At 41.7% G+C, this 21469-nt stretch overlaps 1 protein-coding gene across 2 annotated transcripts in view; it reads right to left on the reverse strand.

Annotated features, from left to right (window-relative positions):
- TOX (thymocyte selection associated high mobility group box) overlaps positions 1-21469 on the reverse strand; it is a 525928-nt gene that overhangs the window by 153220 nt on the left and 351239 nt on the right. The gene's annotated exons all lie outside the window — the stretch shown is intronic.

Genomic DNA, 21469 nt, shown 5'->3' on the forward strand with positions numbered 1-21469 from the left:
GGGAGGCTTCTTTTTTGGAAAATCTATGTGAAGATGCAGATACTATGCGGGGTCTTACCTCTTGTTTATACGCTTACCTACGTGGTTTGGGGCAATATCCTGTTGAGCATCGTATGCATAGGCATCGGGATCTGGGTTTGACATTGGGTGATGATGTTTTGTCATGTATGGAACATGCGTTATTAAAGGTGTCTGTTTCGGTTCCTTTTAAAGAATGCAGTAAAAATTTTATATAGGTGGTATCTGACTCCTGTTCGTTTACATCATATGTTTAAGGCAGTTTCGCCTTTATGCTGGAGGGGTTGTGGCCAGAGGGGTACCATGGGTCATCTCTGGTGGACCTGTACTAAGGTACGAGCATTATGGAAGGCAGTCCAATATAGACTCCAGAAATGGCTTTCAAAATCTATTAAGTGGTCCCCAGAAATTTTCTTGTTTCCAGGTACTCCTCCAGGTCTAACCACATCCCAGGGTGTTTGGTTCGTCATGCTATGTCAGCTGCTAGAGTTGCGCTAGCTGCTCATTGGAAGTCTCCTCAAGTTCCTTCTTTGATTTCATGGTTGAATAAGCTGTGGTATATTTGTGAAATGGAGAGGTTGTGGGCTATAAGACATCAGACTTTGATAAAGTGGGAGGATATTTGGGTGCCTTTTATAACTCACTGTTCGTTTTGAGTTTTTGGAGATTGAATGGGATGAGAGGGAGAGGATGGGTTTTTTTTTGGGGGGGGGACGGGGAATGGCCATGCGCTAAAATTAAACTTAGCATGCGGCCATTTACTGCCTGACCCCTTACTGTCACCTATTTACTTGGCGATGAGAGCCCACGTGCTACTCACGCAGTAATCAGGCAGCATGAGGCAATGTGGCCGCACTGCCGATTACCACAGGAAACTTCAGAATTACTGCCAGGTGCCCGTGCTACCACAGCAGTAGTGCTGATTTGGTGCATGCTAACTGTGCGTTAGCCCTACCGCTGCTTAGTAAAAGGGCCCCTAATGATTTTAATCTACCTGCTGGTCACTAACTTTCCAGAGCATGTTTACTTCCTTAGTTAACATTGCTTTTTTAGCATACAGATAGAAAAAAATCTGTTAAAAAATTTACATATTTAAATTGCTAAAAATGTCTTGCTCAATAAACTTTATTATTTAATATAAAAATCTGCTTGGATTTAATTGCTATCCTCGATCTTACTAAGAGGAAACTGGAGGATGGCATAAAATGTGCTTTTATGCATCTCTGCTCTCAGTTTAATTTAATTTTAGAGTGCTAGGGCAGTCTAATCGTGTGTCATCTGATCACGTACATTTCGAATATCATATTAACAAACTTCAATCTAAACAGTGTTTACAAATTTCCACATGGAGTCTGTCACACCCTATGCAACAGTGCTTGCAAAAAGAATTACAAGGAAGGATGCAATAACAGTTAGCCAAAATCAACAAAGAGCCTGCCAGCTTTCAGCTTGGAAAGCAAGCTGATACTGGAGAGCTCAAAAGACAGTATTGCATCAATGGCAACAGAAAACCACAAGAGAAATAAAACACCCTGAAAGAAGTGCTTTTTAAAAAATTTAGTACATAGTAATGATTCAGTGCATCATTCAACCAGAAACCTTTAACATTTCTTGTTTCTATGAAATGTCATGCACATGACAGATAGATTCTTCCATATATTCAGCAGAAAAACGTGCTTTTCACACAAAATATATAGCTTACTGGTAAGGGCTTCACTGCTAGTTTAAGCTTCACCATATTTCTGTGGGCTATTGTGAGAAAATTAAGTACATGACCTCTAGAGCAAGTTGTCTGACTTGCTAGCTAATTTTTCAAAATAAAATCAACAGATCCCCTTCAATGTTACTGCTTATCAAAGGCAGGACTGTTCTTTCCTCTCTAGTTATGACCAGTTATGCTAAAATTAACCGATGAGGTCAAGGCAGGAAATAAGATGCATGAGCTGCACTGCCTATTTTTACTACACAGTAGTTGAGGGCTAAAAGGTGATTTTCTTTAGAAAACTGAGCTGATCTGAGCTGTACATTATAAGGGACACACATATACATATGGAGCTCAAAATCCCATTGCACATGCTGAATGTGCTCTAAGAATCACCTGGCACACTTAGGGCCCCTTTTACCAAACTGCGGCAAAAGGGGGCCTGCACTGGCATCTTTAATGCAGTGCAGGGGTGTAGCTAAGTGGGGCCACAGGGGCATGGGCCCCCACAGATTTAGCCCTGGCCCCCTCTACTTTCGATCCCCCTGCCGCCGACCCTCCCCCACCACCTTTGACCCCCCCGCCACCACCGCCAGGTACCTTTGCTGGCAGGGGTCCCCAACGCCCGCCAGCTGAAGTCTTCTTCAGCGCCGATCTCTGGCGCATTCGCCAATCTGTTTCTACGTTTCTATTTTCCTACGTGCAGGACGTCAGGACTCACAGAAACAGAATCCAGATCAGCAATGCGCCGGAGACCGGCACCAAAGAGGACTTCGGCTGGCGGGGGTTGGGGACCCCTGCCAGCAAAGGTACCTGACGACGGCAGCGGGGGAGGGTTGGTGGCGGCAGGAGGGGGTCAAATGTGGCGGGGGTGAAAGCAGGGGAGCCAGGGCTAAATCTGCAGGGCCCATGCCCCCACCTAGCTACGCCCCTGGTGCCATTCTATAACAATGTGACAGAAGACAAGCAGACCAGCAGTCTGGAAAGATGTGGCAGCTTTATTTTAAATAGTAACCTGATGTGGTCACATTTCGCCCACAGGCTATGTCAGGGATAGAACTATAGGGAATGAAACTCACTTTCCCCTAATAATTAAAAGCAAATCCAAACAATAGTGCAACACTTCTTTCTTGAGATCAGCAGCATCCCACCATGTAAATACACATAGGATTCTCATTCCTATATTTCCTATCCCTGATGCAGCCTGTGGCGAAACGTGGCCATGTTGGGTTACTGTTTAAAATAAAGCTGCACATCCTTCCAGATTGTTAGTCTGCTTGTCTTCTGTCACTATGCCTAGATTGTGGATCTTTTTGCCTCTTTGTTTTGCTGATTCTATAACAATGTGCACTCAAATCCCATAGGGGGAGATTCTACATATGGTGCCTAAAAATTCCACATGGAATACATTTCCACCTAAGCATATTCTATAAGATTTATATGTGGTATATATTTGATATTACAGCACCTAAAAACTATGGTTGTCCATTTACACCAATGAAAACAGCATAATCCTGGTGCGTGATTTACGCATCTTGGGCCATTTTTATAACAATGCACGTAAATTCCAGAACAACCCACAAAATGCCCATTTCCCCACATTTAACCATGAGATGTTAGGTGCAGTTCATTACAGAATGCGCTTATAAGTTGTGCATCTAAATTCTAATTATTGAAAATTAGTCCTCATTATTGCTTGTTAAGTGCTGTTAAAATGCTAATTGACTTGTTCAGCCAATTAAGCTACGTGCATAGTTACAGAATATGCTTGGATTTTGGCACGGATCTCTAGGCATGCTATATAGAATCCCCAGGATAGTGTGTAACCCAAAGGGGGCGAGGTCATGGGAGGTACATGGGTGGGTCTGGGGCGTTCCTAAAATTAATTGCGGTGTTATATAATACTGGAGATATGCAGTCACATTGGGCATTGGGAATTACACTTGGTTTCAGTACTCAAAGCACTCAAATTTGGGTGCCCAAATCAGCACTTAATGCTATTCTACAGTGGGTGGTCATCTATGAGTGTCTATTATAGAATAACATTGAGTGCCCATTTTTTTTGGCACTGATTTTTGAGCACCATTTACCAAATCTAGCCCCAAATGTTTAGTAGACTGGGTCCACAATGAGCTAATACAGCTTGATTTGGTCACTTTGATATCTCTACAGTAAATCCTGATCAATTTGTCGTGTCATTTGAACATATGTAAGTAAACAATGATTGCTGATAAAAAAATAGACATGACAAAACTAAAGTACAGAAGCGCTTAGCTTACAGGTCTCACAGGCAATGACTTGCAGAAAATGTTTTACCAACACAGTACTAGGCAGGGATTCATTTGCATATATATTGCAATGCAGAAAGCAGAAACGAAATCTGTTCCCATGGAGTATCAGCCCGTGAAACAAATGCAAAAATCTGTAGGTACAGTACAAGGTTAGGAACCATCTACACTGAGACACAAACAGGGCACAATATTATTTTTTAAAAAATAAGGAAAAAACCCCAAACAAACAGCAGTGAGCTGAAACTGCTAGAGAACTCCCCAAAATCTGAAAATTCCAAAGAAAAACATTAACATCATATCTTTGTTATTTGAATGTTCTATTGCGTGCTTGCTTATTAGGTGTTTCAGTGGTATTATGCTGACATTGTATTATATCTATGCTATTGAATATTCTTCCATGCTGTCTATTACAGTATTGTTTGCATTATACTGACATTACATTTATTTATTTATTTATTGCATCTGTATCCCACATTTTCCCACCTCTTTGCACGCTCAATGTGGCTTACAATACATCATGAATAGTGGAAATATATAAGAAAATAGACATTTAGTATTACATAAGGATCTTGGGTAACTTGATAATGATAAAGCATGATAGTGGTTTAACAAGCAAATATCGTAAGGCAATTCTGGATATATGTGTAGAAGTTCACATTTGTTGATCTTTATGGTATGCCTTGTTAAAGAGATGGGTCTTCAGTAGTTTGCGGAAGTTAGTTAGTTCATAGATCGTTTCCAAGTTTATCTCATTTATTGTATTTATGTTTTATATTGGTCATTTATTATTGTACAATAATAACAAAATTGTAAATCTTATGTTAAAATGGGCCTGCTATACTCCGCCTTGGGTGAATCTGTTCATAAAGGTGGTTAATAAATCAATCTAAATAAATAAATAAACTAAGAAAAGCAAGATGCTCGTAGGAGGTAACTAAATTAATGGAAAGGACAGAGGGCTACACTTCAAACTAGGACTGCTCTCCTGGGAGAAAAGAGATTGAGGAGGTCTGATCACCAAGGGCATTAGTAGAAGTTGAAAGTGGAATTTACGGCATTGAGAAATGTAGACAAAATAAGGAGTCATGAAACAAGCAGGCTTATAAATAGAAAAAGGTTCCATACAGTGACAATAGTTAAAGAATGACTGTCACATCTAGGAGCAGCCAATTTCCTTAAATAAAGGGGGAGTCAGGAGAGCTTTAGAGGCACAATAAACCCTTTTTTCACTTAGTATGATCCCTTGCTCCTTCCAGCCAATTAACAATAGACATGTTGAGGCTATGTACTAAAATACATGCAAAACTACTCAGCATGCACTTGCCACAAGTTTTAATGTGCATGCTAAAATATCTGTTAGTAGAGGCGCATTATTTTTTTTTTGCACAGCTGCTAAAATCTGGCCCTTAAGGTACATGTGCAAAATGGTTTATGCAAACTACCCAAAGTATGTTGAATGCACTAACTATCCAAAATCCTCCTTGCTGACTGGCCAGAGCGAAATAACTGATTATCATGGAGAATGGCATATCCTCCACCTCCCAATAGCACACTGATTGAAAGGGAAAGGAGCATTACCACCCCTTGATTAAAGGGGCCTGTAGGTCCTCAGGTTCCCCAACCACCTTTCTCTAAAATCAAGGAGCCACTGTGCTCCAGTTTCCCTACCCTCCCTTCTATCCCTCTGACACTACAACTATGTCAATGCCAACAAGATGATGGGGCGAAAAAGAGCATGACTCCCTCTGGCCTTACTTCTACCAAGATTAAAAGTGGCACTATCTAACCTCTCATGTTCTTTTACCACATGTACTGGGCAGCAGGGTGTGTTGACATGGAGGCCATTTTTTTCTTCAGTCTTGGGTAGGGAAAGGCTCTTGATTCTTATGACAGAAGTGGATGAGCTGTTGGGACAGGAGACTCATTCCTTCTTGAGTAAGAGGTGGGGGTACTGGGGCATATATGCAGAAGCGGAGCCAGGTTGACGGCATGGGGGGAGCGAAGCGGCGTGAGAGTGGACTTCCACCAGTGCTGGTGCACATTTTCAATGCAAAAACAAAAAAGGAGGCAAAAACCCTCACGAAACCGTGGGAAATGAAACAAAAAGTGAGGAGAATGGATGAGGATATCAACAATTATATATTTATTCACTTAAAAAACAAAAAGTTAAAAAATACCAGTGTACATAAAAATGGGTCATTTTTATGTACACTGGTATTTTTTAACTTTTTGTTTTTTAAGTGAATAAATATATAATTGTTGGTATCCTCATCCATTCTCCTCACTTTTTGTTTCATTGCACATTTTCAATGCAACACATTGAAAAAAAAAAATAGGCGCCAGAGCTGGCAGAACTCTGTTTGGGGGAGCGGCCGCTCCCCTGGCACCCCCCCTGGCTACGCCACTGCATATATGCTACTTTCTTCTTTAGTCAGAGAGGGAGGGGTGTGTTAAGGATGAATATCTCTTTGTTTTCCAATACTCCTCAATTATAAGAAGAAAAGCACCTTTCTTCTTTAATCAGGAACTGAAGTATGTCAGAACATGGAGGCCCTTTGGAAGTCAGGGTCCCAAATGTTTTTTGTTTTTAGAGAGGACAGTTTTCAGAGGCATTATTGCTTGCCTGTAGGGTTTGATGGTATCACCTTTATTTTTTAACATCTATCTTGGACTGGTGGTTGATATTACTAGGAGAGCTGGGTTATGTTCCATATATGCAGATGATATTCAAATTTGGATAGAGACTGGGAAACAGTAAAGCAAAGCACTTACAGCTTTAAACACATTTTTACCAACAGGCTTTTGATTTTGCTCTGTAATGATTTTATATATTATGTACTGTTGATGTGTTTGCTTTAGATATTATGTTAATATTATTGTGAATGTTATTTTCTGAACCGCCCATGGGAGGTAGCCGAGTGACCTCACAAGGTCAGCGCTGAGCCTGGATATTCAAAGTCAGGCTGTTTACGGTGACCGCTAACAATTATTGGTGCTAATTGGAAACAATCTGAATTTACGTGTGCATCTTTCTAGGTGTTATTCTATTGACACCTGTAAATTTTTAGTGTGCAAGTGAAAAGGGGCGTGGCCATGGGAGGGGCATGGGCGAGTCAGGGGCATTCACTAAGGGGCCCTTTTACTAAGGTGTGCCAAAAAGTGGCCTGTGCTGGTGTACGTGTGTGTTTTGGACGCGCGCAGGTACATTTTTCAGTGTGCCTGGAAAAAAGGCCTTTTTTGATTTATAGTAGAAAATGTACGTGCGACAAAATTAAAACCAGCGCGCGTCCATTTTTGACCTAAGACCTTACTGCCACCCATTGACTTAGTAGTAAGGTCTCATGAGCTAACCGGGCAGTAAGCGTCCAGCGCACATAAACTGCCGATTACCGCCGGATAAGTGCCACGCGGTAGAAAATATTTTCTCTGTTTTGAGTGAATGTCAAAAATAGAATTGCTGCCAGGGGCACGTGGTAGCCAGATGGTGGTTCCAATTTGGCACCGTTGGACGTGTGTAGGCACCTATGTGCCTTAGTAAAAGGGCCCCTATGGATGCACAAAGTATTACAGAATATGGGAAATCCGCCTAATTTAGGCGTGAGGATTGTAAGCAGTGTAAATCATGTGTAAGCACTTTTTGCAGGTTAGAAAAGTGTTTAAATAAATAAATAAATCTAGGAGACCCGCCCAAACTCTGCCCTCATACATGGCCCCTCCAAATACATACTAAAGGTACTGCCCGCATATGTCACAGAATCCTGGCTAATATATAAAGGGTAAGAATTAATGGCACCTTTTACCCATATATGTGGTAGTATTCTATATCATATGGGTATGTGGTGCATAAAATCGCCCTTTTAATGCATTTCATGCTGTGTATGGCTTGCACATTCAACAGATTTAACATACACATTAAGCTTTGGTGTGTAGAGCCTATCATATCTGGAGCTGACTGTGCACAATATAGATCAAGGCCTGTTGCATTATGGAGTAATTTTCTATAGAAGGTGGAAAAACCACCCAGCAATGGATCTCGGGTGACTCTCCTGCTTATAATCGAATGAGAAAAACGCCCAAGTTCCGACCTAAATCAGGAGATGGACGTTTATCTCACAAAAACGAATAACGTGGTATAATCGAAAGCCGAACTTGGACGTTTTCAATTGCACTCCATCGTGGAAGCGTACAAAGTTGACGGGGGCGTGTCGGAGGCGTGGTGAAGGCGGGACTGGGGCATGGTTATCACCCGAACAGAGATGGGCGCCTTTCGCCGATAATGGAAAAAAGTATGTGTTTGTAGCTAGAATTTAGGGCACTTTTCCTGGACCCTGTTTTTTCACGAATAAGGCCCCAAAAAGTGCCCTAAATGACCAGATTACCACCAGAGGTAATCGGGGATGACCTCCCCTGACTCCCCCAGTGGTCACTAACCCCCTCCCACCACAAAAAATGATGTTTCACAACTTTTTATTTTCACCCTCAAATGTCATACCCACCTTCCTGGCAGCAATATGCAGGTCCCTGGAGCAGTTGTTAGGGGGTGCAGTGGACTTCAGGCAGGTGGACCCAGGCCCATCCCCCCCTACCTGTTACAATTGTGCTGCTTAATGCTTAGTCGTCCAACCCCCCCAAACCCACTGTACCCACATGTAGGTGCCCCCCTTCACCCCTTAGGGCTATAGTAATGGTGTAGACTTGTGGGCAGTGGGTTTTGAGGGGGATTTGGGGGGCTCAACACACAAGGGAAGGGTGCTATGCACCTGGGAGCTCTTTAACTTTTTTTTTTTTTGTAAAAGTGCCCCCTAGGGTGCCCGGTTGGTGTCCTGGCATGTGAGGGGGACCAGTGCACTACGAATCCTGGCCCCTCCCACGAACAAATGCCTTGGATTTATTGGTTTTTGAGCTGGGCGCTTTCGTTTTCCATTATCGCTGAAAAACAAAAATGCTCAGCTCACAAATTGTCGAATAAAACATGGACGTCTATTTTTTTGAAAATACGGTTCGGTCCGCCCCTTCACGGACCCGTTCTCGGAGATAAACGCCCATGGAGATGGACGTTTTCATTCGATTATGCCCCTCTCTGTCTCATTCTTCATACCCAAAGGGAAAATGTTAACAGACAGGCAAAAGGAGAAGCAGAGAATAAGGGAGCTGATGTATATTTTTTAAAATTGATACTACATTAAAGTGCTCATGGGTATCTCTTTACCTGTCCCACTTAAGTGAGTGCATCAGTTCACAGATACTAACCCCCAAATTTTATAAATGGTGCCTTAAGTTATGCACGCTAATATGGTCACACAACCAAATTGCGTGCACAACTTAATTGATTAACAAGTCAGTCAGCACCGATAATTTGTACTTAGCAACCAATTAGTGGAACTAACTGGCTTTAATTAAAATTTACGCATTAACTTTCTAGGTGTATTCTATAATGAGGTGTGCGTAAATTCTAAGATACACAGTCAAAAAGGGGGCATGGCACGGGCAGGTTGTGGGCATTTCAAAAAACTATGGGCACTATTATAGTATACACCTGATTTGTGCCTAACTTTGGCACAGGTATTTAGGCCTCATTTTAGGTGGCCTGAATGGGTGTGCCTAAATTTTAGTCGCAAGAATGGCACATGAGTATATTCTATCAAGTATGCCTAACCTTAGGTGTAGTTTACAGAATCACACTAACTGCGTGGTTTTATGGTGCCGATTTTTACAGCACCATATATAGAATTTCTCCCTAAGTGAAAGTGCTCCGATGCAACTGAGTCATACATAGATATATCTCTGAACAAATGAAAACATTAAACATCTTTCAAACAGAGGAAATAGACCAGATGAAGAAAAATCCCCAGCCCCGAAACACAAATGGATAGACATTTATGAGTTGTTTCTATGAAACTCCAAAGTAATTAGGTTGGCCATGTCATAGTCAATAAGACATAGGGGGCCTTTTTACTAAGCTGCAACAAAAAGTAGCCTGCAGCAGTGTGTGCGCGTCTTCTGGGCACGCACCGGGCCAGTTTTTGCCGATTCCTGGAAAAAGGGCCTTTTTTAAAGGGGTTTGAAAATGGACATGCAGCAAAATAAAAACCAGTGTGCATCCATTTTCGGCTTGAGACCTTACTGCCACCCATTGACTTAACAGTAAGATCTCATGTGCTACCCGGGAGGTAGGCATGAAGAACATGTCCACTGCCATTTACCGCCGGGTAAGTAGCACACGGTATAAAACAGAAAATATTTTCTACCGCATCTTTTTGGCGCATGACAAATTCAGAATTACCACCTGGGGCACGCAGTAGTCTGGTGGTAATGCTGATTTGGCATGCGCTGAATGAACATAGGCCCTTACACGCCTTTGTAAAAGGGCCTCAGAGTGAACCATACCAGCAAAAGAGTTGGAAAATGAAGACTGCATAGGACGTAAGAAGCGATGGGGCCTTTTCACTAAACCCATTAAGCAGTTACCTCCGGATTCTATCAAGGGTGCTCAATCTGTGTTCGATCTTGAGATGCGTGTGCAACCTGAATAACGAGTCAATTAACATCAATAATTGAACGCTAACACTCGATTATTGATGATAATTGGCACTAATTAGGGGTTGCATATATATCTGGCTGCATGCTATTTTGTGAGTCTAGGTGCCCAAATCCCATAGTGCACAACCCAAAAGGTGGCGTAGTCATGAGAGGAATAGCACAGAAAGGAGTGGGAAATAGACCAGCCAAACCAGAAGCAAACGAGGAGACTTCAAACGATGATAAACAGTTTATTGATGAAGACTTGACACAGTACCATGTTTCGGCTGTTAGCCTACTTCAGGAGTCTTTATATAAAATATGTAAAAACATCCAATTGGTCAATGAACGCTGGTACAATGAGATAAAGAAATATGGTCTTTAAAAAGACATTATTGTAAAAAATCTGTAGATCCTGAGTGTGGTGAGCTGTCGCGGCCATGGGAGGGTTGGGGCATTCTCAAAAGACACGGACAGTGTTATATAGAATTCCAAGGATCCATGCCCAACTTGCACCAGGATTTACACCAGGTTTCAGCTGGCATAAGTCCTTGCGCCCAAAGTTTGGCATGGGACTCTCTGCTAGGCTCTATTCTATGAAGAGCTCTCATCCTAAATAGCCCTTTATAGAACAACGCTGAGCACGGATTTTTCCTGGTGCCTATTTTTCAACCTCATTTATGGAACCCAGTCCTTATCAGGCAGTTTACTGCATGGTAACTGCTAATACAGAGCCGTGTTAGGGTCTTTGCGGTAATTTAGCTGTTAATGCACTGTAAATCAAGTATAAGCGCTTTTTGTGTAAAGGGGCATGGCATGGGTAGAGAGGGTTTTTTTGAAGGTGTTCAGCAGTTAACACACACTGGGCCAGATTCTATATATGGCACCTATAAGATCCATGCGGTAAACATTTCCACCTGAGCATATTCTATAAGCGGTATCTAGATTTATGTGCGATATATAGGATATGCTTAGGTGATATGCCAGGGCTTAAATCTACACGTGCCCATTTACACCAACAAAAATGTGGCCCATATTCTATAACTATGTGTGTAAAATTTTGGAATGCCCACAAAATGCCCATTTTCCCACTCATAACTATGCCCCTTTTTGCCTGTGTGCATTAGAAGTTAGGCGCACTGTGTTACTGTATATGTAGCGAGTTGTGAACGGAAATTCTAATTATTGCCAAATAAGGGTCATTATTGTTTAAGTGCTGTTAAAATGCTAATTGACTTGTTTAGCCAATTTAGTTACGTGTATAGTTATAGAATACGCCTGGATGTCTGTACGGATCTCTAGGCGTGCTATATAGAATCTGGGGGACTATGTTACCACATGAAGTGAAGGTGGGACCACTTACTGCCTCCTAATTAGGAGGTGCTAAATGCTTCTGCATTAACCAGGACCAAGTACCATGAGTTAAAGTGAATGTTTATTTATTTGGATTTTGCTCACACCTTTTTCAAGGGTAGCTCAAGGTGAGTTACAGTCAGGTACACTGGGTATTTCTGTGGCATTAGAGGGCTAAGTGACTTGCCCAAGATCACAAGGAGCAGCAGTGGGATTTGAACTGGGCACTTCTGGATATCAAGACTAGTGCTCCAACCACTAGGCCACTCCTCCATGTTAGCCCACAATTTGAAATACAATATACTGGGAATGCCCCCAATAGATGACACGCTAAATCTGCAGCTACCACGTGATAGTCCCGCATTAAGCTGTAATAACTGCAAATTTGACCTCGTTTTAGTAAAAGAGCCCTTAAAAGAACTAATGTAGAGAATCTTGACCTCCTCATTCCTTATTGTGAAGGAAAAAGAGTAAAACTTCATATAGCACCTTCAATACAAAATGTCTCCAAGAGTTTTAAAGATTTGCAACAGCTGTAATGATGGAGATGCTGAAAACAAAGACACAAATGACAGGAAGAGCATGAGAAAAATGTGTGGGGGAAGGAAAGGGAGCTAAGGGGTTCAAGATAAGGCAGATAGACTCTTCATTCATCCAGAAAGTAGTAGAAATGGGATCTAACCCCAGGTCTTCTGAATTAAGAACACTGTGCTTTAATCCCTTGGGTCAACTAAACTGTCAGGTGCTAGATAAAGGTTTAGCTGCAAAGAGCATATGACTTCTATAGTGGAAAAAATACTGTAGAAAAATTTCATTATTAATCCTTTTTACTGAAGATTTCCACTAGAATTAATTGAATAACCCCTCCCCCAAAGACAAAGTCAACCCCAGTCCTTGCTGCCACTCATGCAAAACAATAGCAGAACAGTGATGTAGGTACGATTGAGCCTTAGTGTAATAACATAACCAATGCTATTGAAAAAGGGGCATGTGTCGAAAAGGATGATAAGCACCAGGTTAATTTGATAAGTGATACATTTATTGTAATAATTATACAATTCACCTTCTGAAAGCTTTAGAGCAGAAGAAGCCTGTAGTAGTAAATTGGTCCTTTCAGTGTCCTCTAATTTCCAGCGTTTTACCATATTTAAGCAAATAATTGTGGAAGTTGTAATTTGGAACTTCTAGCACCTAAACAAGATTATTAGGAGTGTGATAGTTTTATGGCCAAGTGGGACTCTGCTGTATTAAAATCATTATTAAACAAATCATTCAAGGTCCTTCTGGAATTTTAATTTGTTCTTTTATGAAAATAAATACTGTTTCAGTGTTTGAAGGTCTGATTTTTAATGCACACCTCTAATAAGGTGTCTCTCAACCCAGCTACTGTTTTCTGTCTTTATTTGCAAAGCATTACAAATCCATTTGATGAATTATAATTATCTTTTGTTATGCACTTGCTCTTGCATTTTTGCCAAAACATTTTTATTACATTTTTTTTCAAATCATGGTCTGTTTCCTCCCCCCCCCCCCCCCACTTAAATGGTGTCCAAACTATTCTGATCTGATGAACACATCGGTGCAAACAGCTTGCGTTGTGCCGCCACTCCAGCCGAATAGTCTTGAAAGCACAGTATTTTTTTGATTGATATAGTAGCGTTTTCCCCGACCTCAGCGCTTGCAAAATCACCTGCTTCTGACGAAAATTCAGCAGCCGAAGGATAACCACTCGAGGCTTAGCCTCTGACCTCATGCCACGTGGAACCACTCTATGTGCTCTCTCTATCTGTAGGGCCTCATGTTCCCCATCCAGGGCCAGCCCTTTAGGTATCCACTTTTCTAAAAAGGATATTAAATCTCTATCCTCCAGCTCTTCAGGTAAATCAACCAACCGCAAGTTATTTCTCCTCGAGCGGTTCTCGAGGTCTTCCACTTTCGCTTCTAGGTCTGCTACTTTTTTCTTTAGCTGTTCGTGCCCATCTTCCAATTTTGTAGCATGATCTTCCACCGCATTCACTCGCTCCTGACAACTCACCAAGTCCTTGGTAAACTTGCCAAACTGACCACTTAGAGTCTCCAATTTCAGGTCTATGGGCGCTAATTGTCTTTCCAACGATTCCTCAAATACCGCCGACATTTCGGCTGTTATTTCCGTTACCCAGGCAGATGAAATCGAGGAGCCCGCCGGGCTGGATGGCGCCGCCATTTTCTCTTTTCTCTGTGCCTTTTCTTTTTGGGAAGATTTTGTTGCCATTTCCCCGTCCGGTAATTAATCTCGATCTTCCTGTTCTTCCCCCACTGCAGCACTGCCGCCAAGTTTGAAAATTTTCAGTTTGGGTGCGATATTCAGGGAGAAGGGAACCCCGAGGAACGGAGCAGCTTTCATCCGCGTCTGGCTCCGATCATGACACCCTATTCTGATCTGATGTTGGTACTATTAAATCCGCTTAGTTCATAGAATATCTCAAACTAATATATGATTCTCTAATGTCTCTGGCACGATGACTTTTGGTGAAGGTGCACTGGGCTGCTTTTTTATGAAGATATGAACTAGTAATGTAGTCAAAAAGCAAATTTTGGCTGGAACAATGGGTAAGATGTGTGGGCATGCATTTCCTCTTCCCTCCCTTTAGGATCCCAAAGTCCTGCGAGCTGAGGACATCCAGAACCTATTGCCTCCGCTCGGAAAAGTGTAGCAGCAGGTGACAGTACTTTAAGCCAACTCCGGCACCAAAGGTATGCTCGGTTCTTGGGTATTAACTCAGCATTCATGAGAACGGAGCATGCCTATAGTACTGGTATCGACAACTCAGAGTGGTGCCCATGACTGCCATTCTTTCCTGACAGTAAGCAGCAGACTCTGGATGTCTTCAGTTTGTGATCCCTGCCAGCTTCATCAATGCTGTGTTGCTGCTGGGTGGCCCTGAAAGTCAAGGCCAGCCTAGACCCATCTATGGCTGCACTACTGATATAAGCAGATAGGCCCCTATTTACTAATGTACAGAGGGTAATTTTATAAAAGGACGTTTACTGAAAGCCCAATTTAAGCTGTCTATTTTAAACCTTTTTTTCCACAGCAAAGTAAATACTTAGCTTTCTTTATAAAATACAAGAACTGGTGTAAATACCTGTAACTTGAAATTAGCAAGGATGTGTGAAAATCATAAGGTCCAATAGTCAGACCATGGGAGGTAGCCGAGTGACCTCCCAAGGTCAGCACTGAGCCCGGATAGTCAACGTCAGGCTGTTTACGGTGACCGCTAACAATCAATTATTGGTGCTAATTGGAAACAATCTAAATTTACGTGTGCATCTTTCTAGGTGTTATTCTATAGACACATGCGTAAATTTTTAGTGTGCAAGTGAAAAGGGGCGTGGCTATGGGAGGGGCATGGGCGAGTCAGGGGCATTCACTAAGGGGCCCTTTTACTAAGGTGTGCCAAAAAGTGGCCTGCGCTGGTGTACATGTGAGTTTTGGACGCGCGTAGGTAAATTTTTCAGTGTGACTGGAAAAAAGGCCTTTTTTGTTTTATGGCAGAAAATGTACGTGCGGCAAAATTAAAACCAGCACACATCCATTTTCGACCTAAGACTTTACCGCCACCCATTGATTTAGTGGTAAGGTCTCATGAGCTAACCGGGCGGTAAGCGTCCAGCGCACGTAGACTGCCGATTACCGCCGGGTAAGTGCCACGCGGTAGAAAACAGAAAATATTTTCTACTGCATGTTTTGGGTGAGTGTCAAAAATAGAATTACTGCCCAGGGCACGTGGTAGCCAGACGGTAGTTCCAATTTGGCACCGTTGGACGTGCGTAGGCACCTACATGCCTTAGTAAAAGGGCCCCTAAGGATGCACAAAGCATTACAGAATATGGGAAATCCACCTAATTTAGGCGTGAGAATTTACACCAGGTTTCAGTTGGTATAAATCCTCATGATCAAAAATTGGGCAAGGATCCCGGTGCTAAGCACTATTCCATAAATGGCGCCCAACTCACAGTCCACCCCTCTAGGAAGTTTGAAAATAGAAAGATTAGTTTGCGGGTGTCTTTCCGTGATGTAATGAAGTTTCCAACTCAGAAATCTATAGTAATCAGTTACTCAAATTGGACCCTCAAAGCTCCACATAGGGAAAATACAAATGTATTGAAACCATCCATATCAACTCAGGAGTCCATTACTATCACTGGTTCCGGTCAGGAGGAAAAGAGAAAAAAAACATCAAACGCAAAAACTCATTATACGTGAGAAAAACGAATGAATTGAAAAACTCTTTTCCTCCTTAGATATCACCTACTGAAAGATACCAAACACTAAACTAACACAGACTGAGTCTAACTCATTAATATACTACTGACTGTGCGGATATCCCCTTTTGTATAATCATGCGTTGTGATAGAGTGCCCAACTCAGAGTGCCATAAGTACATAAGTACATAAGTAGTGCCATACTGGGAAAGACCAAAGGTCCATCTAGCCCAGCATCCTGTCACCGACAGTGGCCAATCCAGGTCAAGGGCACCTGGCACGCTCCCCAAACGTAAAAACATTCCAGACAAGTTATACCTAAAAATGCGAAATTTTTCCAAGTCCATTTAATAGCGGTCTATGGACTTGTCCTTTAGGAATCTATCTAACCCCTTTTTATAGAATAATACTTAGCTCTCATTTTTTGGCGCCCAATTTTGGGTGCTATTTACTGAATCTAGCCCTATACCCCGGATTCTATATAGTGTGACTTAGGTTGCTTGTACAAATCCAGTCGTATTCTGAATTTGTGCGTGCAATTTAATTAGTTAGCAAGCCAATCAGTGCCAATAATTGCCACTTAAGAAGCAATTATTGACACTAATTGACATCAACCAGAATTAGAACTATCTAAGCATATTCTATAATGTGATACATGTAAATTGTAGGTTGCCTAGCTGAAAAGGGGGTGTGACCATGGGAATGGAATGGGCGGGTCATGGGTGTTTCTAAAAAATTCTGCGGTCCAGGCCTAATTTAGCCATCGGCATTTATACCAAATTTTACGTGGCGTAACTGCCTGTGACTAAATTTACTCGCATGGACAGGCGCTCAGCGTATTCTACAAACTGTGCGGAAATGTTGGCTTATTCTATAAAGTATGCCTACCTTTAGGCATACTTTATAGAGTACACCTAGGTGTATTTCGTTTCAGCACTGATTTTTTAGGTGCGATATATACAATCTAGTCTTATATGTGTAAATGACAACAATACTGAAATGTACACATTGTTAGTGTCTAACAGTGTGCACTAACCCTGAGTAAATAGAGACCCTTAGGCTATTGCGAGTTAGAGCTTAATTTTCTTTTCCATGACACCAATTTTTACTCCACGTGTCTGCTAAGACCATAAGTGATTTTGAGTGCAAAGAGTTTTCGTTCTTGCTCTGTTTTGATTCTGATCTGCTGTTGTTAATTAGATAGGTCACAATAGCAGACCACTGCTGTTGCACTTATGTTTATACTGAAAATAAGTGATAACGTTTAACCTGATCTAGTGGAAGCAAACAAGAGATTTCCTCCACTGGGAAAGGAAATAACTTCAAATGAATAAGGGTAGAGCTGCCTAAAGAAGGGAGAGGATTGTCAAACAAAAGAAGTGTGTTGCTATTGAATTTTTAACAGCTACTGACTAGTGTACTGTGTTAACACTGGTGCACAACACCTGATGAGTCAATACTAACTAGAATCATTCAGTGGTATAGCCGTGGCTGAATGAAAGAAGGGAGGATGATAGTGGCACATGGTATATAGAATTGTTTCCAGTTTTGGTGCACTTGATGAGGATGTACATGATGTCAATGTGCAAATAAACAGATAGCAATGAGGAAGCGTTCCATGTAAATGTGTCGTACAAGTGCTTCAAGCTCTTACTGCAACCGATCTGCCATATCACTTTACAAAGAGGAAATAGATGTCTGCATATTGTCTTGCCTAGTTTCAGCCCATTTCTTTTTTTTGCTCTCCAAACACTTCAAACCTGAAATGTTCACTCTACTTTGGCAAACAAACTTGTCCTGCATAGATGTTTTTCTAACTAGAAAATCTGTAATGGCCCATCTTCCCTTGGCTTTCCTCACTTTATGTTAAAAACTAGATCTCACTTGGATTCTGTTGGTGCCTTGAACTACCAAGCAAATGTCTTTCATAACTTATTTAATATAATACATTAAACTCAAACAGTAAAATAATAAAAATTATGATAACATGAATTTAAAAAAATCATAAAAAACATTTTTTAAAAATTCCAAGCTCCTGGAACTCAAATAATTTTCTAATAAAAAATACATGAAATAAATAAATGCACATTATGTTCCACAAGAAAAAGCAGTTTCAACAGGCTAATGCTCAAAGAAAATTCATTTTTATCAAGCAGGCCATTTCATTCTTTGGTGCTGTTACAAGCTGCCTTGCAGTTACTAGGCAACCATAATTCATAGTACCTTTTAATGGATACTCTGCTACTGCTGAGAACATTAAGGTGAAGAGAATAAATGCCTTGGGTGAATCTTGAAATCTTTCATTATGCATGTCATTCTATTTCTGTAATGCTATAATGCCGAAATGTTTCTGTGGCAGGAAACTTGAGTTGTGGTAATTGCATATTCCACTCATATATGTTTTGTAAGCAGAGCAGCACGTACTTGTCTAAAATGAGTTATTTCAAACATGATTGAAATTGGCCTTTTCTACTCCTAAAGGTAGTAAATAAATCTGTATGGGGGAAGAAAAAAACAATAGGTCTGGAGGAAACAGGACTGAAACTTCTAATTGGGAAGAAGAGAAGGCAAAACTGTACAACATAAACTGGAAGTAATCACATAGGATGGAATCAGACCCTAGTGATATGTAAAAAGGCAATATATATGATTTAAAATGCCAAATGAAAACCCCATAACAATGGATAAACTGTGTTCCTATCACTGTTATGGCTGTTATTTGCAGACGTAGAGAAAGTTGATCCAAGAGAGACATGACACCATACCATTTGAGTCATATTTTCCTACTGGCTTTCAATATCTAGGTTACAGTATTACAACAGTAATCTTTTAATCTACAAACTGCTTGGATGAAAATATACATATTTATATATTTTGTTCTAATAACAAGCATAATGATGTTTTTGTTGTTTAGTTATCTATTCCTCTCTGATGTATGTTCCTTCCAGCACTTACAGTGACTGTGAGTCTTTCGTTAATGCTGGTTAACAGCCAAAAGTATCCTTTCGCTACAGTTTTTCTTTTGCCAGTTGAGAGTGTGTGTAAAAAGGGCTGAACGACCATCACGAATCCAACAACCTTTTAATTCTTCCAGTCAGGATGGCCTTTGCACTGACCTTGAGGTTTTTCACACTCAAATAAAAGGTACATCAGGCAAGAAATATTAGAACAGTTATGCGTCCGTATAAAGGGCCTCATTTGGTAAAGATTCTTTCCATAGACACAAGAACATGGAAAAGCCCTTTTAGGAACTGTTCACCCTATTTTAAACTCTGAAATTCATCCATATCCTTAAGGGAAATGGTTATTGCCACTATATTATTTTGATTTCCTGGCCCTTAGAACAAATGCTGATTGTTAAATGTCCCACTTGCTTTCTAATAATATCAACATTTCGTAAGTCTGAAGATTTGTTCAGGACCCCACTTGCAGGATGTTGCACAATCCTGGACATGTTTTTAAAGAATTTCACAGGCAATCTGTTTTCTAGAAATCCTGAGGTCATTTCAGCTTTAATGATGCTGCACACCAGGGGCGTATCTGAGGTTCAGCGGTAGGGGCAGGGGCTAGAGTGAGGGGGCACATATATGCCCCCTGGCCGCCGACCCCCCCACCACCGTCAACCCCCCCCACCGTCAACCCTTCCCCGCCATCGCCGTCACCGACCCCCGCCGAGGTCCGCTTCCTCTTGCCTGCCGGTGCCTTTTACTTCAGCTGGCAGGGACCCAACCCCCGCCAGCCCAGCCAGGTCTTGTTTAGTTTCTTCCTCATGCTGTGCTGTTAAAAGCTGCATCCCTTCCCTTCCAGTTTCGGACGGAGTCTGACGTCGCAGCACGTTGTACGTGCAGGACGTCAACGTGCTGCGACGTCAGACTTACCGCATGGCCATGTGTGCTGGGGACTTTTTTACCCGCTGCTGTAAAAAGGCCCCTGGTGCGCGGGAAAAATGCCCTCTGCTGACAGCGCAGGGCCTTTTTTCCTCACAGCTTGGTTAAAGGGCCCCTAAGTGCATGCTAAATTGATTTAAAGGGGCATTTTTGTATGACATCTAAATCCATTTTGGACGTTTTGCTGAAAATGTCCAAAAATCAAGTGGCGAACACGGACATTTTCAAACATGAAAAACACCTATCATTTTGTTTCAAAAATGGCCGTTTCTAGACATTTTGTGCTCAATGTGTTTTTCTTTTGTGACTATTTTTGAGGGAAAAAAAATCCTCCAAGGGAAAAATGCGCAAAAACAAGCCATTGGGACATATGAGGAGCCAGCATTCTTAGTAGAATGGCCACACAGACATTTCAGCAGAGCAAATATTTTATTAAAATGAATGTGCAAAGTGAACCAAAAAAAGTCCAAACATCTGGTGAAAAGCTAGAGTGAAGCAAAGTAAAGAGAAAAGGTATGTGAATTGCATATCCCTATCATTTGGTGATACATTTTGGTGAATTTGCTCTAACGAGAACTGGATAAATCCAATTAAAATGGTCACAAATAAAATTCACAAGTGAGGGTCTACACATTACCAACAGTTGTAACCCAGTGCAGATATAAACTTTAAAGCCATAATGCACTGGGCCCTGCTGATATTGTAAGATAAGTGAAAAAAAAAGTTTAAAAAATTGTCATATTATGATATACATATTAAAAGTGATTTTTGAAAAATTAGTATTGAGTAATGCCGATGAGGAGGCAGTGAGCCATGAGCCTGGGTGCTCATGTGAAAAGAGTCACCACTGAGGCCAGATGTATGGGTTGTAGCTTTAAAGTTTATATTAGCGCTGGGCTATAACTGTTGGTAATCAGAACTGGAAGCTTGACAATAGCCCAGCTGATATTCAAAGGGCCCCTTTACCAAGCTGTGGCAAAAGGGGGCCTGTGCTGGTGTCGACGTGTGTTTGTTCACATGCGCCGAGGCCCCCTTTTACCACAGCGGGTAAAAGGGAAGTCTCTCTTCCCGCAGGAAATGGCCATACGGCAAATAAAGCACTTGACGGTGGCCATTTCGGAGGGGGGTTGAGCCCTTACCACCACCCATTGAGGTGGTGGATAGGGCTCCCGCGCTAACCGGCGTAACTGGGCAGTGCGCGGCACTGCACGATTAACGCCGGTTACATTCCAGCGCTACACAATAAATATATTTTTGTAGCACTGGATATGTCGGCACGCTAGGGGTGGGAAGTACCACCGGGCTGCTGTGGTAGCCTGGTGGTACTTCCTGTTTAGCCCATATTGGGCTTACCACCGTTTAGTAAACAGGGCCCAAAGTGATTTAAGTGCGCAGAAGAGGCTCCTGCCCGCTAAAATCGATTGTTGCCGCCCAACCCCCGATATTCATCA

Source organism: Microcaecilia unicolor, chromosome 1 (genome assembly GCF_901765095.1).
Source record: "Microcaecilia unicolor chromosome 1, aMicUni1.1, whole genome shotgun sequence".
Classification (NCBI taxonomy): domain Eukaryota; kingdom Metazoa; phylum Chordata; class Amphibia; order Gymnophiona; family Siphonopidae; genus Microcaecilia; species Microcaecilia unicolor.